This window comes from Nelumbo lutea, chromosome 7 (genome assembly GCF_056320005.1).
Source record: "Nelumbo lutea isolate HS-2025 chromosome 7, American lotus-T2T, whole genome shotgun sequence".
Taxonomy (NCBI): Eukaryota; Viridiplantae; Streptophyta; class Magnoliopsida; order Proteales; family Nelumbonaceae; genus Nelumbo; species Nelumbo lutea.
The window spans coordinates 5,760,512-5,778,805 of NC_142690.1; the positions used below are offsets into that span (position 1 = coordinate 5,760,512).

An 18,294-nucleotide genomic window follows, 5' to 3' on the forward strand; every position below is an offset into this window, starting at 1 on the left:
CTAAATTTCCAAGAACCTCCCTCAAGGTTTTTGATAATTTTAGTTATAATTAATAATCTTATTTTCTCAAGGTTTTGATGTATCGGTAGGGTATATTGGCCTATATTGGTGTTTTTTTTATGTTTTATTTATTTTTTTCAAACCGGTTCAGAGGGGTCAGTTTAAGTCGCAGCTACCCTCTGAACCATGGTCTGACCCGATATAACCCCTGTAGGGGTATATCAGGAAGCCATCAGCATAATACATATCGGTCTGAGCCAATACAGGTCGATACTTTAAACCTTGATTACCCTTTATCTCTCTCTCTAAACAAATTTAAAGACTGGTTCTTGATAGAGACAGTTTGGATTAAATTGAGGAACATTTGAGGGAAATATTTGATGATGATCAAATTTGACTTAAGTAATAATGATTTAAGCATCACCATCATCTATGCGTTGATTTCATAATATAATCAATATTCTTTTAATTATTTAAAAATTATGTTGGTCATTATTTCAAAAATATAAAAAAAACTATCTTGGTCACACGTTTTGCTGTTACGCATCCAGGTCCAAGTGGGGCAATATCTTCCAGGGACGACACTGAATCAAAATAAGCAACCTCCCCATATTCAAATATGGAATTGGGTCTCTGAAGCTCTTTCAGACCATGATTCAGCAAATGTTGGTTTCGGGTTGGAGAATGTGGGATGGAACATGCAAATGCAATATCAAAGATGTGACAGGAAGAATCATGCTTTTCTTTTTAATAAGAAAGACAACAACCCATTTGAGCCGAGTATTGATTCCTATAAATGGGATGGTTTGATTAGGCACCAGTGAGCAGTGACCAGTCCCACCAAGCTACACAGCTCGTCAAACAATTGCTCAATAAAGAATTATTATGTAAACCGACACTAGAACCCAGAAAGAAAAGAAAAACATGAAAAATCCATCACAGATCTATAACCCCATTTAAGAAATCAAGGAGCCAAGCGTCAATCTTATCAATAAAACGCATCCCTCCATTCAATTGGGGATAGGGTTATACCACTAACCAGGCAAAGGCAAAAACCCAAACTAATGAAGACAAACACAGTGAATGCGCATGCACAATCTGACCCAACCCATTACAACAGTGGGCATCGGATAGAGATCTAAAAAACCCAGGACACCCACCGAGTAAGCTGGTTTAATATTCAGAAAATAGAAAACCTTTTGGAACGTCAACATCCAAAATGCTAAATAATAAACTGATCCAACATGCTAGATCAAATATATAGTTTCCAAACCTAAAAGGGTGTTAACTCTTAATATATATTCTTTTAGTCTCTTTCACTTGTGGGCTTGACACATTATACATAGAAACTATGTAACCATCTTCATTAACATTGATACAACTAAATTAGGAGAATTAATCCAAAATTTGGGCGATTATATCTACAATCAACCAAGAAAACCCTTCGAAACCCAAAAGAGAAAAGACTTGACGCGTTTTGGATGATGTGCCAACCTCCGACTGCCTATTCATAAAAACAGGCCTAAAACGAATGGTGGTGATCAGTCACATGGCCAAGAATTTGGGCACCAGAAAGAATGGGTGACCACAAATTGACCCGAACAGTGTGCCGTTTCAGGCAATCAGCAGTTAACAAGTCACCTCGTACTCTCACATTGGAAACCACAATTAACTGTCAGATACCAAAACACCTAACTTTTGCACAACCAATAAACAATCAAACACGTATACGCAGGAAGGTAACACCCAGTTCCGACAGAGGGAACCCACTGACTCAACCCCCACATTAACACAGTTGAGAATAATGTAGCCATTGGAATATGATACCCATGGACTCATTCATGAAGGTGACCAATAAACCTTGAAGAGCAATCTTCTATGAACATCTAATTCAGAATATAATTGGATCCCCTATAGAAACCCAAGACGTTATTCTTCAGAATCCATGAAAAAGAACTGAAAAACCATCAATATCAAGAGAGAGAATAAGGAAAAAATAAAGGTATTGAAATAATAACAATAGTAATAAAACTTCAATTCAATATTACATAATCGAATGACCATACAATTCTTTCTTTAATGGGGCACCTCGGCATTGTTGATTTCTGCTCAAATATTACACTGAATGCCCTCAAAACAGAAAAAAAAAAATTTACCCCCCATTAACCCCCACCACCACATTTGCTGTTCATCCTAAGATACTAATTTGCAAAAGATAATAAATTAATGAAGGGAAAATGTTAAAAAAATTAAAAGGACTACGAGGAAAAAGCATTTTTGTTCCATTTTTTGATGAAACATAAGAGGCTCTTTTCAAGAAGAAAAGGTTAATAAAAACGGAAAAAAAAAAGAACTAAATTTCCACCATATTGAGTAAAAACGTTTTACCTAACCTGGGCTGGGTCATTGAAATATTTAACCCAGATAGAGGCTTTTTTTCACCTTTCTGGCTTCTGTTATAACCTGTAATAAATGGTGAAAATGAATTTTCTTACTGAAATCTTTTTTTCTTACCCTCCTCCCCCCTCCTTCGCTGCTACCCTTACCTCGTACCTCTCCACCAACAAACCCAAAAAAATATTATAATATTTACTAAAATCGATTCATGTTCTACTAACCACATAGCTCAGTAAAATTTTCATTTTTACTAAGCTACAAGCTGATCCAGCTGCATCTGTTCCAGCCAAGCTCCCAAAACAGAGTGATCAATGGCTTCAACCTGAGAGTTCGATTTCGAAGCCTCAGAAGAAGATGCAGCTGTGGCAGAGGTCGGAATAGCTAGCTTCTCTTTGATCTCCGGTGGTGATTCCTTCACCAACGACTGAACCCATGACAAATCGGGCTCCTCTCCATTGGTGCCTAATTCGAAGGAAGATGATCTCTTGAACCGCCCCAGTTCGTCTCCATGAACAGCCCAATCCAATTTCCCATTTGGTGAACCCCATTTGGTCCAAGAATTCACAGGAGATCCAACGACACCATTTACACCGGATCCAAGCTCTCGAGAGCTAAGGCTGCGTAGTTGATGCTGCTTCTCACGTTGAGCAAATGCAGATAGTCGTGAGCTCATTGGAGAGAGAGGCTCCACACCCCGAGGTGACCTTCCTGGAGAAGGAACTCCAAAGGGTGCTTGCAAGAGGGGATGGTCAACGTTCTTTGGGGAGAACATGCTTGTGTTGATCGGCGATAACATGCTCTGCTGTTGCTGGAACTGGTTCAGTACAGCCGACTTGTGAGACGGGGAGAAAACAGTTGAAGCCTGATCCGAATACCGAGGGGAGGATGATATTTCTGCGGTAAAAAGCTCTTCAAGATTGGAAGGAGTTAGGGCCTTGGATCGACCAGATCGGTTCACTGAGGAAGTACCGAGGCGTGGCTGCGAATAACAGGATAGATCATTAAGGAGTTGTTGCTGCTGGGCTTCAAAATCCTGCAACATGTTCAAGTCATCCGCTGGGATGTCTCTTGCATTGAGAGAAGATCTCAGGCGACTAGATTGAAGATTACTACCAGGAAGATGCAGGGTTGGGACATTGGGCTGTGGCCAAGCCAAGGAGTGGTTAATGCCATTACCAGACGGAGACATGGGTGGTGTGAAAGGGGACGGTGACATAACAGAAACTGAAGAGGGTGAACCAGGCAAGAGGCTCATGGCAGCAGCCATCTCCATGGCAGTAGCAGCTGAAGCAGTTGAGCGAGGAGAAGGAACAGCAGAGCCCGTGGAGACATACAGGGGGCGCATCTCCTCAGCTGTGTGGGCAAAGAAACAGACACGCCTCATGCAATTTGTGCCGTCCTTACAGAGTCGAGTCCTGTACTGCGCCGGGTGAAGCCAGCACTCGAAGACTCCATGTGCATATTCACACATATCTCCGCGTCTGCATGCCCCTTTTCTGAAATCAGGGCAAGGAACACAGCTGTAATGAAACTTCCTAGGGTCTCTCCTGCGAGCGTTTTCACCAGGGTGAACAAACGGACACTCGGTCCAATCATGAGAATATGCTCGGGAACAAGGTCGGACCTTGAAAGAGAACATGCGGAACTCATCCGTTGCATAGATGCTGTTCTTGATATCCGGAAGAGATGGATCAATAGGGTACTCTTTCTTCTCTGAGGTTGAAGCAGGAAGATCGTTCAACTTCATTGTCGTCGGAGAAGAAGTTGAATCTGATGGAGATGATGGAGATCCATTGTCCGGCGAGGATGACAAAGGGGGTGAATTGGAATTAAATGTATTTATCGAGACACGTAGACTCTGCTCGTCCATGGGAATACTCGAACCATCGCTACTGAGAAGTTCCTCCAAAGCAATCTTCATGTTGGGGAGCTTCGGAGAAACAACGATAACATCAGCAGGTCTACGGCCATTTGCATCCACTGAATTTGGATCTGCACCAGACATCAGAAGTAATTTGACAACATCTAAGGCGTTTACAGATCCCCCAGAGGCTGCACAGTGGAGGGCAGTGCTCTTATCAGGGCCGCAAGAACGATTTACATCAGCCTCGGATAGAGTAAGGATTTGCTTCAAGACATCAATACTACCATAAGTTGCAGCAACCATTAAAGGAGTTCTGTGCTCAAGTACCATCTGTTTGGAACCCTTCTGGCGGCCATACCAGAGACCAATCTCGTCAACAGCAGAGGCATCACGCTCTAACGAACGTTTAAAACCTTCGAGGTCATTGCTGGCTGCAAGCTCAAGTAAACTAGAAAAAGAATCTTCGGTTCCTACAGTCAGGTGATTCATGCTTTTAATGGTGGGTTTGCTTTCTTCGGAAGATGGAGGTGGCGACGACGACGTGGACTTTAACTGCTCCGGTCCACCGCACATACTTCGATTAACTGGAAATTTACCTAATAAAACAAAACGGCAAAAACCTCCTTATAACCAAAACCCTACACCAGAACTACAAAACCAAAGAGAAGTACAGACGGAGAATATCTTGCCGAAAAATTGCCGGGAGACCACCGGAAAGATACTTATAGACAAGTATTTGTCCTTGTGTTATGTAAAGGTTAAGAAACAAAAACGAAGTTGGGCAATTTATAGGAACAAATTAAGACGAAATAATCACAAGTTCAAGAAAGAAAATATTCGCTGAAAAAGATTCCAATAAATAAGACTACAAGGGACAGTCTCGATGAAGGACAAAAGAGCCCTTCAAAGAGATTGACAGAGGAATCTGGCGAATATGTAGGCAAAATAAGATCATAGAGAATCTGTTCAGGAACCATGAAGGAAAAATCTGAACTCTAAGAGAAAATCGCTATTATTCTTCTCAAACTTCTCTTTTGTTTCCAAAAACGAAATATACAACCATACATTCTCTTGCGAATAACCCCTAGAAAAGATCAGAATAATGGAACTAGTTCATTCGGTGGAAACGATCATTGCAAAAATAACCACTGATTCAAAACAAAAACCAAACAAAACACTATATTATTCGAATCTCTCATAGTAATTAGATTAAAAATAATATATTAAGATTTAACAGTAATTTTGAAAATAGAAATAAAAAAGAAACCTCACCTCCCTATTCTTTTGTGACGAATTATTCTTCATAACAGATAATGTTTAGAAGCTAAAGTTTTGAACAAATGCATTTAAAAATATTAGAAGTTTTACCTGTATATTGGATCATCTAGAAGCTTTAAAATCACAAAAACCAATTTTCTCCATTAACTTGAGAACAACCAGCTCAAAATAGGGTTTTTACACACAACACAGGCAACAGAGTCGATAGCAACTTAAACAGGTCATCAGACGCAGCAGCAGGTTCAACCTACTTACCGATTTCCAGAACCTGGAGACGCAGACAAGCTAAGACACGATAGAGAACCCCATTGCCCACAGATCTACAGAAAAACACACAAGCTCTACAAAAATCTTCACCGATCTGAGAAGTATAAACTGAAACCAAGACCAGAAACGAAAGACACCTCGAAGACCAAGCGACAACCACGAGAGAATCGCGAAGACGACCCCAAACAAAGAGCTCCGATCAACATTTTTCAGTTGGACTAGCTCGCCGTTCTGATCGAGAGAGAGAGAGAGAGAGAGAGAGAGAGAGAGCTCTTTCTCTAACGTCTTCAAATTAAAATGAAATGAAACCCTCAAATGCAGATAAATTTGAGTAAATTAACTCGAGCTCGCGCGACGAAATTCGCATGGAAATTCACCCCAAATTCACTCGATATGACAGTTAAATCCGAGAAAGCGAGAATTCAAACCAGTGGAGACTGGTTTAGCCGGTGAAAAGTAGCGTCGCCTTCGGTTGTTTACAGGTGAGGGTGACTATTGTCTGGGAGAAGTAGAGAGAATAGAGTGACCGGGTGAGCCGGGGGAGAAGCGTAAGTTTCACGGTGGATTATGGTGGATTAGAATCGCAGGTCAAGTCCGCGAATCAGAGCGTAGCTCGGGGGTACCAGCGGACTTCAGGGCGATTGTCAATTTTGGTTAAATGTGGAGTCAAATCGAGGGGAAAAGGCGTGGAGCACCAACGACAAAAAATATAAAAAAAAAATAAAGATAAAAACATTTTAGATTTAATTATAAAAAAAAAAAAGAAAAAAAGAAACCTCAGCTCAGCCGCCCCGCTTGACTATTTGGAGATCAAAACACGTTAATTAATAATTTAAAATAAATAAATAAAGTAAATATTCTTGTTTTTAGGATTCTCGAATTTTCCGACGGGGTTTTTAAGTGTGCCTGTCTGTCCCACTTCTTCGCATTTCGCTGCATCTGATTGACGAGTATGGGCATATGAAATTACAAATCTACCCGTCAGTTGGAAACAGGAATAGAAACGGACGATAATAAAAAGACTATAATGCCCTTATGAACTGAAGCAAGTACAAGTATCCCTTTCCGAGATGCTAACCGGAAATTTGCCTGGACCACTCAATCCAATCCAAGTTCAAGCCAGCCGGTTTAGACGTCACGTATAATAAGTTGATCTTGCAGCCTGCAGGTTTGAAATATCAATACGTTACATGGGTGCATCCAGACACATTTGCATATATTGATACATAGTTTTTTTTTCAAATGTTTAAAAGGTTTGATGTCTCTTTCCCAACCCCTTAACCAATATAAAATAAAAAATTTAAGTATCAAGGGAAAATTAATTTAAACTGACTAATTTTATAATTGATATTTTTCAATACCTCCATGTCTTATAATAGCTAAGAGCTGTCTTTTTTATTTTTTATGGTAATTCAGACATCACCCACATCTTGTCTCCAAAAAATGCTGAAGTGGTTGAACTGAATGCCCTATTACTTTGTTTGTCTCTGTCATGAATAAATTACTGTAAAGCTGAAATAGAATTGATTGTAAATTATTATATCTTTGAATTTTTGAATTTTGTATATTTGTTATTTATCTACTAAAGCATTAAGTAATTCAGCCATTCAACTCTTATGATGGAATAAATGTTTGTGATGCTATATTATGATATTCAGTCACATATTGGTATTAGTTGGTGTTGCTTAGAAGGCTCAGTTTGGAGGGGGTAAAAATACAAATATGAAGAGTGCAAAACCTTGTATTTTGTTTTATTATATATGTATTTATATATATATGTATTACTTTTTCTAAAATAAACCAAATATAAACATGTATCTTATAAAAACATTCAAAATACAAGATTTTGCACTCTACATATTTGTATTATTCCTTACAAACTGAGTCTTAGGTAAAAATAAAAGGGTATTTTGCCTTTTCAAAACAATATCAACTGTTTAAATTAACAACAAAAAATTCAATCCGAAGGCAGATGTAGGTGATCATTAAATAAGAAAGCTGTGAGCAGAAAACAAATTTAAAATGTAGCAGTTGAAGCGAATTTTCCCTTTATATAAATCTAGTCAACCACCTTAATTGGGTATTTTTCGGTTATTATTACAAAGAGTCTATTGTTACAAAGAAATTATTAAGTTTCCTAATTAGATCAAATAAACAGTCTATAGTATGGAAATCTCCTATACATGATTAGATTTGTGGGGAGATATTTGATATTTCCTATACATGATTAGATGGAATTTGATGCACTCAGGTTGGGCGGGTTGGTCGAGGTTCATGATCAATACAGGCCTGGCCCTAAAATTTGGGCTAAGGCATGAGTCCGAGGTAAGTTCGATTTTCCTAACTCAAGCCCAGCCTGTCCTGTAATTTTATGTACTCGGGTTGGGTTTGGGCATGGGCCAAGTTCTGATTGGTCAATGAACCCACTCTAAAATTATATATATAAATATATTTATACAAATATATATACATATATTTATGTATGTAAATAATATACAAAATATCTATACAAATGTATGTATATATGGGTCGGGTTCGGACTACCGAAGGGCTAAGCCTGAGTCTGGCCTAAAAAATAAAAAAGTCTGACTTCTTAGGCCTGAACCCATCCCAAGGATTGACAATCCAAGCCCAACCCATGTAAAATTTCAGGTTGGGCCGGTTTGGGCTTGGGCTGGGCCCACCCAAGTTGCACCTCTACCTGACATCATCTCACAAACCCTTTAGCTGAGCATTGGGTACATCTTCCAATTAATGAAAACATTCAAGCATGGAGATGTTCCTAATGCATGACTATCAAGTGTTGTAATGACATCATCAAGACCAATTTTGCATGTGTTAGGTATAGCTTTGATTTATTAAATAATCGTCCATATTTGATTTATCTTTAAAACCAAAAAAAGTACCTAATAAACCATTTATTGATAAGTAGACGCCACATCAACGGTTTAATGAATAAATGCTCAACTATTAAGGGAAGCATTAAAATGAAGGTTTCCCCAATGATTGATGTACATATAAATCAAAACCCACTTTTATAAATACCAATGCATACGGATGATTATCGTATCACAAAACGTTTACAAGACAAAATGCAGCTTTGTGAAGACAAAATCCAATCCCAACTAAATGCCATGCCCTCGGGGTATTTACATGATTGTTTGCTTTCAAAAAAAAAAAAACAAAAAAGAACATGCTTGGGATTATGAGCCCAAAAATGCTCCATAAATACAGGGCGGAGAGAGGAATAGTAGCAGTCTATTTGAATTTCAAGTTAGTTTGCCACATAGACTATTACTTAATCACTAAGGGTGCTCATCTATACATTCCAACTAGCAAATCCACTCCTATGACCTGACCATATCAAGTTGTAAAAGGTTATATAACTTGGAATTTACTACACATGAAATGTGATCATTGGTGGCATGGCAATAATATAAAGAGATAGAAAGGTGGGAATCCAACTTCCTAGCTACCACAAGTTGGACAGCTTAACCAAGCCTTGTTATTGTTTGACTTGCTCCATAATGTTAGGGTTCAAACTTCCTAGCAAAATTCCTTTTACAGATGCCTATATTATGTCAATCTCTCTTGCTTATTTTAGCTCAAACATTGCCGGGTGGAGGGGCAACCTGTGGCCAATTGAAAATTGTCAACAGGAGAGGATGTAGCCCGCCTTGTCCCAGACCCGAAATACAAAATTCTCTCCCTTAAACACTCAAATGATAGAAATTTGTTGAATGAAATGCAAATCAATAATAGAGTTCTCTCAAAATTTTTGTTATTTGTGTGGAGGATGAACAGCTTATTCATCACCATAAGTGTGGTTTAACCTAATTTGCTTCAAATAACTAAAGGAAAATCCTTTTCAAACTGAACTATAGATGGAACTCTGTAGCAGATTGATTAGATACTTCTAACCATCAAATAAATTGATATAATCTATGTCATTTGATTACTAATAAAAAAAATTAAAACATTCAATCTTCGAGGTCGGGCAATTTGAATAATGTATGTCTTGTAAATCCATCTTACACCACACATCTGGACTATCTTTTTGGGGCTTATATACCTAATCTATTTTCTTAATTTATTAAAAACAATTTAGGAGCTATTAGTTAAACATCTCCCCAACCTTGGTGAAAATGCAATTTGATCCCAGGTTTCTATTACAACCGTCCAAAGAATTTTCATTTGCTTAGTGGTCAATAAAGGTTGTGTATTGTTGTTTTGGGTTGATCATAAATATTGATCAGAGGTATGTATTGTCGCATCAAATATGAAAGGCACTTCAGCTAAACGATTAGTATCACCGCTGCTTAATATCAAAATAAACTTGCAACATCAAGTTGATGCTTTTACAAACAGCATCCACACATATTTTTAAGGTATGCTGTTACAACTAGAACCAACGTCAAATAATAATTAAATGTTGATTTGTATTTATCAACCCAAACTAAAGACCGCAAATGGTAGCTCAATTGGTAAGTTCCTCACTAGTTGTAGTAGAGAGTTGTGATGAAAGGTGATTTGGCTCTCTAATGATATTATGACATATGGCGTTTCAAAATCGTCTTATTATAATTCAGCGCTTTGTAGGCAATGACTTCAGAAACATTTCGAGCACACTTCGTCTGCTTTAACTTTTCTGGCAAAGTTTAAAGTATCGGAAACATAAGGTGTATCGAAAAGATAATTTTAAGAGATGTATCGAGATACGCTTTGGATACGTATAGATACGAATGAAAAAATCAAGATACGCACAAATATGCTAAAAAGCTTAAATAAATCCTAAGAAAGTATATTAATAACAATACTTACAATTTTTAAATGACTGTAAATAAATTATTTAAAAGTAAAAAACTGTAATTTAATGGTCTATATAAAATTCGAGATATCGAGACACACTTAGTAACTATTGACAAATGATGGAATAACTAAAATGTGAAAAAAAAAACTAAAATGCATATTGATATATATTAGTTTTAAATAATCAATATAATTTATCTTAATATTTATTAATACATAAGTTTTAATAATTAATTCTAACATTTATTGATAAGCATACATTAAGAAAAAAAATTACTTAAAAATAAAAATGCATAAACAAATAGCAAACAAATAGGCGTGGCTTAGTGGTGAATCTCTAGTTTTTAAAGCTTAGTGTCTAGGATTCGAATCTTACTATTGCTAATTTATAGTTTTATATTAACAAAACGAATTTAATGAGAAAGAGGGTTATTAATTAACAAAATTAATGAGAAGAGAATACAATTAGAGGCTAAAACTGAAATTCAAATTTAAAATTATGCATTAATTGTAGGAATAATTAACTAATTAATGAGAGAGAAATTCATTTAAATATAAGAGTAAATATAAAATTAATGAGAGAAAAGGGGACTTGTATCCAACCATATCGGTACAGACCAATACATACCAAAAGTAACACTACACATAATATTTTTGCGTTCCACCTCTGCCCGCTTTGAACAAATACGTGCAATTTAGCACTAAGCTCTCTTGCTCTTTCACACCATCAACTTGGACCAAACCCCTTTGCGACCATGGTTGGAGGGTAGGTATTGGGTAGGGGAGATGAACTACACCTCTTGTGTAGCCCCGTGAAATCAAAAGTAACCCAAACCCAAGAATGTTTCGGATAAAAACGGAAACCGATGTTCTTATGCCTGTTTCAAAAACCCACAGCAACACAAAAAAGGGGTACACCGTAAATAGTGGGCACAGCGTTCAGCTGCTGTGTGAGCCATTGGATATTAAATCCTTCAACTGCACACGGATTTCAAATTCAAATATGAAGTGCCAACCCCAACCAATTCTTAGATCAAAATTTAAGGGTACTAACACAAAGGACAGCAGTCACAGCAATATTTGACCTATTACACCAGTGATGTTTATCTTGACGTGGAACATGGAACCAAGGTCATCCCAGTCGTCCAATCATAATATATTATCATCAAAGTGTTCTGTTGGCCTAGCGAAAATAAATAAATATTAACATCAAAACATCACCATCCTACCAAGGGATTTGTAATGGACGGGATTGACTATAATGCTGGAAAAGACATTATAGCAAAAAAAAAAATATATATATATATATATATCAACCCGCTTCATAAAAGTAATAACCGATGAAATGGGCTATCATCAAAATTTACTGATCCCCCTCAATAAAATCCAATAATGTGAAAATTAAAACATCACATCATTTGGTATTTGATTTAAAACAGTTGCTTATTCACTGCAACCACGGTCACGGGAAATCTCAACCATTTTAAACCTTAAACTAATTTTCTTCGTCGTTGAAAAATTGGATAAGTTTTACCTGTTTTATCAATAGTTTAGGGTGTTTGTTAGTTTTCAGACAAAACTCCCAATTTTTTTTATGGATTAACCAGAAATTGTCACTTTTTCATTCTGGTTACCATCCATAGGAAACTGAAATTTTACAAATTTCCCCAAAATTACAGACCATTATTTATGTCGAACTTCACTTTCATTATATGGGTTTTCTTTCTTGTCCATTTTTCCTTAGTTGGGTACTATAAGTCAATTATGATCGGCTTAAGTTCCTTTTTTGAAAAAAAAAATAAATAATGGCGCAACATTCTCCATAAATCCCTAGCTAGCTACCCTGTTAGGCTATTACCCCTCAAGTGGGGAAAAAAAAAAGAGAAGGAAATGGCGAAGCATCCATTGGCTGCACTTTAATAAATTCCTCCCACACAGAGATTACAGATGAAAACGTGAAAGAATTTTGGGAATGAAATAAAGGCACGAGATGCCGCACTCATTGTTAGGTCCCACCATAACCAAAATTTCTTGATAGAAAACGTCAGGAACACGTGTCAATCTAAAGTTAGTCCCCATCTGTCGACTGCAATTTGGGCAGCCCTAAAAAAATCCACGGATGGAACGATGAGTAACCATCCCAAGGCCGAAGCTAGTCTTAAATCCTAGTGGTTGGAAAAAGGACCATGTTGGGCTGGGGGCCCATTAAAGGAATTATTGCGTATAGATGTCTGATTTTAAGATAATATAAACTTGTTGGGTATCTATCCCTCTTGGGCCCACCACATGTATGTATGTATTGTTCTTCCTTTTTTGTCCTTGAATCCATGAAATGGCAAGAGAGAATGTTGTATTCAATGAAATGAAACATGGTGTAAAAAAGAGAAATTTCCACATTTTTACACCGTCGGATAAAATTTTATCACTTCTCTTGCCATCTCTTCTTATATTTGTATCAAAAGCCGAAGGGATTTCAAATTACCTTCAGTTGCAATTTTGCCCATCAATTTTCAGCAGTGCAATTGTTGATCCTCATTAATATTTGTCCTTGAAAGAGACTATTATTATTTATTAGTATACATGATAATCATTGCTCTTTTGTCATCCGAATAAATATCACAATCAATGCTGTTATTTGTAACATTTTCTCATCTGTCTTTCAACGTTCAAAATTTTGTTAGGTATCGGCAGGCCATCGATACCTGAAAGTTTTATATGTTAAATACCTTTATTTGGGGTGGACCTGAAAGTTTGAAAAAGAAAAAAAAAAAAGCTAAAAGAAAATTTGAACCTTGCAATGTCTTCTCTACCATGTTTGCGAAGCTCTAAAATACAGAGCCCCAATTTTAGGTTTTGTGCTTTGGGGCTTAAAAGTATTTTCGCTTCAGAACATTTTTTGGTTCAATTTTTGTTTCTGCAGCGAAAAGCCCAAAAGCAGAAGCTTAAGAGGCGCTCTATGTATCTTGAGCATGAAGGGATTAATTAGTAGTTAATAAAATAAAGCACGAATCCGTGCAAATTGGATTGGATTGCTACAAATCATCATCAAAGGAAACAACACAATTTGAAGAAACATATGGGTCCTCCCTGAAGTGGATGGAGAAACAAAACTCATGTAGCTGATGATGACATTCCGTTGGAATTGGTAGAGGAGAAAATTTATCTCATGTTTGCCCAAGAATCACAATGCTTCTTGACCAATGAAGAGTTTGCACTCAAAACACCTTTAAACTGTATTGCATTTTACCAACCTTCCTGCGGGGTATTTCTGTCCTTTTGCAAAGTACAGTTATTTGAATTCTCCGGTTATTAAAATAGAAAATAAGAAAAGATTACCCTCTAATCCAACTACACTTTTTAAATGAATTAAGCTTGATTTGTTTATTAATTTCATGAATGTCTAGACATTGTTAATACTTGGCACTTTTTGCCATGTCATGGAAATCGGAGAAACACACACACAAATCCTAGAATTTAGTATTCTAGTAGAACAGAATTCCATATAGGAGGCTAATTAATTCGTGTCTTGGGAATCAAAGCAATACTAAGGATCCATTTGGAAGGAGTACACATACAAATATGTAGAACGCAAAACCTTATATTTTGTATTATTTTTGTATAAATTTATATTGTACATATTTATATTTGTACTCCTTTCAAATTAAGCCTAAATTTTAAATCCATTTTGCTCACACAGTCCAAACACAGCCTAAGCTTTTTATAAGGATGTACAGGATTGATATTGTCCTATGCAACAGTTTCAAAGTCCCAATTACCAAGGCTGTGTTTGGAAGCGATGCAAATGGAATGTAAATCCCGATTCAGGGTAAATTTGCACTCTGGTTCAATTTTGCTTGTATTTGGCAACATTACATTTATGCATTGATTTGATAATGAGATGTAAAAGTACATCAATAAAAAAGAAGTAAATTTGCATTCAAATGGGCTTTTGATAAAAAAAAAAAAGAAAAACATATACTTTATTGGAATTCATGTTTGCAACCATTATAGTTAAAAATATATTTGGTAACAAGGTAAATTTATCAATGCAAAATTAACCCAATTTCACAATTTATATGAACTGTTGTACACTCTACATATTTACAACTACACTTATTTGCATTGTTTCCCAACGCAACCCAAAGAATCAAGCACCACAAACCATATTATTTAATATGGAGAAGCTATATGGACTAGAGTCACAACATTAGTTCTTTTCTTTTTTGTTTTTTCTCATTTCCATGGAAACTTCAAGTAGTCGATGGGTCAATCCAATTGTCTTTCTACGACTAGAAAGGAACAAAATAAAATCTTGCTTGTTTTTTTATGAGCAATTCTATCTTGTTTAAATTTCTTAGGCATAAAAATAATTTAGGCTCCATTAATTTGTTTCACCACAGGAGTAGAAAAGTTTTCAATCTAAAATATTTCATTTATAATTACCATTTTCTGGTGAAATCTTTGCTTTCCGGACATCAGCCTTGAAAAAATAAAAATGAAAATTCTGATTATTGTTTCTTATATTGGTAAAAGGTAAATAGTAAAAAAGTTTTTTTTATTTTTTTTATTTTTGCTTTGTGGCTGAATTTACAAATACCATTCATCCATAAAAGTACTTTCTATAAAGGGCTGGACAATGGGTTCTTGAACAAAAATTTCTACAAGCATGTCTGGTAGCATAATTACCCTGGGTATACTACCACCCATTTTGTATTTTCCAAACAGTTAATATAATACTTTCATTGAAATCAACTTTATGTATGTTATGTCGGCCTTATATGTTCGAAACTTTCTAGGAGAAATCACAGAAGAACCGATCAAATAATATAAATTATAAGATATCCGGGCCTTTTCGTTAGACTATTGTTCATGTTTGTCCTAACAATCAAAAAGGACTATAGTCAATTTTGACGTGACATGGCTACTTAAGCTAATATCATTCAATTTATTAGACTATTAGGTCTCTTGGATGAAGCTTAAGACTTGAAGACATTGTGATTGCCAATTTGCAATCCTTTATAGGAGATTATGATCAAAATGGGTATATGGTTTACAACATTCCATGCAAGAAATTATTTGGGGTAGAGCTTCCCTTTATCATTTCTTTCTTCTATTCCCTTTTGATTTATATTGGTGCACAACACTAAACACTATTCTTGCCAAAAACAAGTTTTTTTTTTTTTTTGTGTAAATTTTAATGGATTCTACCAACTTGATAAATATTTCCCAAGGTTAATTATTATTTAATGACATTAGAGCATCTTAGTTACCCAATAATTAAAACACTCAACAACCAATACTTTTGGGTGTACCAATTACCTTCCATACATATGGTGTGTCATTAGCATCAAAATGTTCTCCAAAAGCAAACTCAATAGGTGCAAATGTTAGGGCATCGGGTACAAGTTACAATAGAAGTAAAGTGAGCTTGCTATTCCAATTGATTGGACCTGTGACCTTCCACACAAGGTGTTGGTGTCGTAAGTTGTAACCATCTCTGTCAATGGGGTGTCTCTAGTTGGCTAATGCCCTCCTCAAAGGGTCGTGTCTCATCTCAATGGTCACCCTTATTTATTGCAAATGTGAGTAGACAGTTTTGAGGAATGTTTATCCTAGTCCTATAGGATTAAAAAATTATATACATTTTGTGTGTTTGAAATCTCTTATTAATATAAATAAAGTAATATTTTGAAATATACTATTTCAATTAGTTTCAGTTTTCTTTTATTTGACCAGTTAAACCATTCTTTTATTTCATATAATAACTAATATGTGCATTGGAAATTAGGAATGACAATGGGCAGGTTCGTGGCGGGGATCATGTTCCCCTATCCAATTCCGATTTTGGAATAAATCCTCGTCTTTGACCTCAATTTCTGTCGAGGATAAAAGTTGTCTTCCATCCCCAACCCCTGACGAGGATGAGCTCCCCATGGAGACCCAAATCTCAAAAATTTTTTAGTTAATAATATTGTTTGAAAGTAAATTTACTTAAAATAAATAAACATTTTAAAATATAAATAGTATTTTAAATACTATTTGATATATATATATATATATATAATATCATATAAAGAATAATATATATTTAATATGAATATTATTTAATATATATTAACAGGGTTGGGATGGGGCGGGGATCTCATTCCCCATCCCTACCCCGCCAAAGCAATCCCCATCCCTATCGGGGAAGTCAAGTACTCGAGGATGGTGGAAATTGCCATCCCTATTAAAAATTGACAATTTTGAGGATTTTTTAATGAATGTATATTTCAATTATTTGCATAAATGCTTTTTTTTAATTAAAAAAAACATAAAAAGCAAATAACTACCATGGCAGAATAAAATACATGTATTGGAAATAGTGGTTTGCTTTCCCTTTTTTTTTATGAAATCAGATGTTATTGGAATGAAAAAAGTAGCTCACATACTTATGTGACAGATCTGGCTAGACTTTTGATGATAAAATTTTATTTAATCTAAGAAAATACTAATGGGTATGGAAAATAATTAAAATAGGATATTATCACATAAATAAAGGTGAAAACTTGAGGCAAGAGAGTAGAAAGCATATATAACCAAAAGTGTACAAAACCAAATGCATTAACTTATTATGATAAGAATAATTCTTAGTCTCTAGATCACCTAGATTTGTTAGTTGGCAACTAACATTTCTTTCTAATTAGCTTAATTTCTTTTCCTTTTTTTTTTTCGGAGGGGGGGGGGGGTTAGAAAATATGGCTTTGTTATTAAGTTTGTGGGGCTAGGTAGGTGCTAGAGAAAGGCTAGATGGATATACACCAATGTCAGCATCAAACCTATTACATAGGTTTGGCCTACCAAAGATGGAAAACATTCATGGAATTTAGTCCTTCTTAGTCCTGTGGCTACGACAATAACAGCCTTACGGTTACCATGAAAAATCGCCAAACTACAACAACAGTCATTTTTAGTCCAGGATCAGGCAATTTTACATATGATATGATGCAGTTGTAACCTAAGTTTTTTTCTTTTTTTTTTTTTTTTTTTAACTTCTTGTTCAATGAAGGTATCTAAGTATCTTATTTCTTATTTCTATAAAAAAATAAGCATTAGGTGTTTTTTTAATTTATTGGTTAATGAAGGTATTTTATTTCTTATTTCTATAAAAAAAATAAGTCTTAGGGTTTACTGAACTTACTCCTGTTATTTAAATATATCTCATAAGACACCTTAGACCTAGATAAATAATGTATAACATAAGCAAACATTGTTTTTTTCTGGATGAGTTATACGAGTAATGTAGTCAGATTTGACAGAACAGGAAATTAATTAGAAAGCTCACTGGCCCATGGTTTTACCAATTAACTGGTGGGTTGGATTGTTCAGTAGTCTGTAAAAATTATCACATAACCAAAACTCAGTAAGTTCATTGAGTCACTGGGTCATTTCACATTTGTTCAACTATTCAGTCTAGACCGAGTTAACACCACTTATTTTAGCTAGGGCACCACTGATCGGTCCCAGCATGGATGATTGATCCATGGCATATATATGCATCTTTGGAAGTCAAATTGCATCAGGCTCCAAATTGACTTTATTGAGGTTTAATACTTTGGCAATCCTGGATCCAACAGATTCCCCCTTCCCAAAATAAAGATGCAACAACACATTGCTAATAAGCTATTCTCACATTGATG

General features: G+C 35.7%; 1 pseudogene across 1 annotated transcript; it reads right to left on the reverse strand.

Annotated features, from left to right (window-relative positions):
* Positions 1-1,986: 1,986 nt before the first annotated feature.
* Positions 1,987-6,352, reverse strand: LOC148844818 (zinc finger CCCH domain-containing protein 30 pseudogene; annotated as a pseudogene). Its single transcript, XR_016102098.1, has 2 exons — positions 5,795-6,352; positions 1,987-4,857 (listed from the first exon to the last, which is right to left on the reverse strand). The product of XR_016102098.1 is annotated as a zinc finger CCCH domain-containing protein 30 pseudogene (transcript).
* Between the last annotated feature and the right edge of the window lie 11,942 nt (positions 6,353-18,294).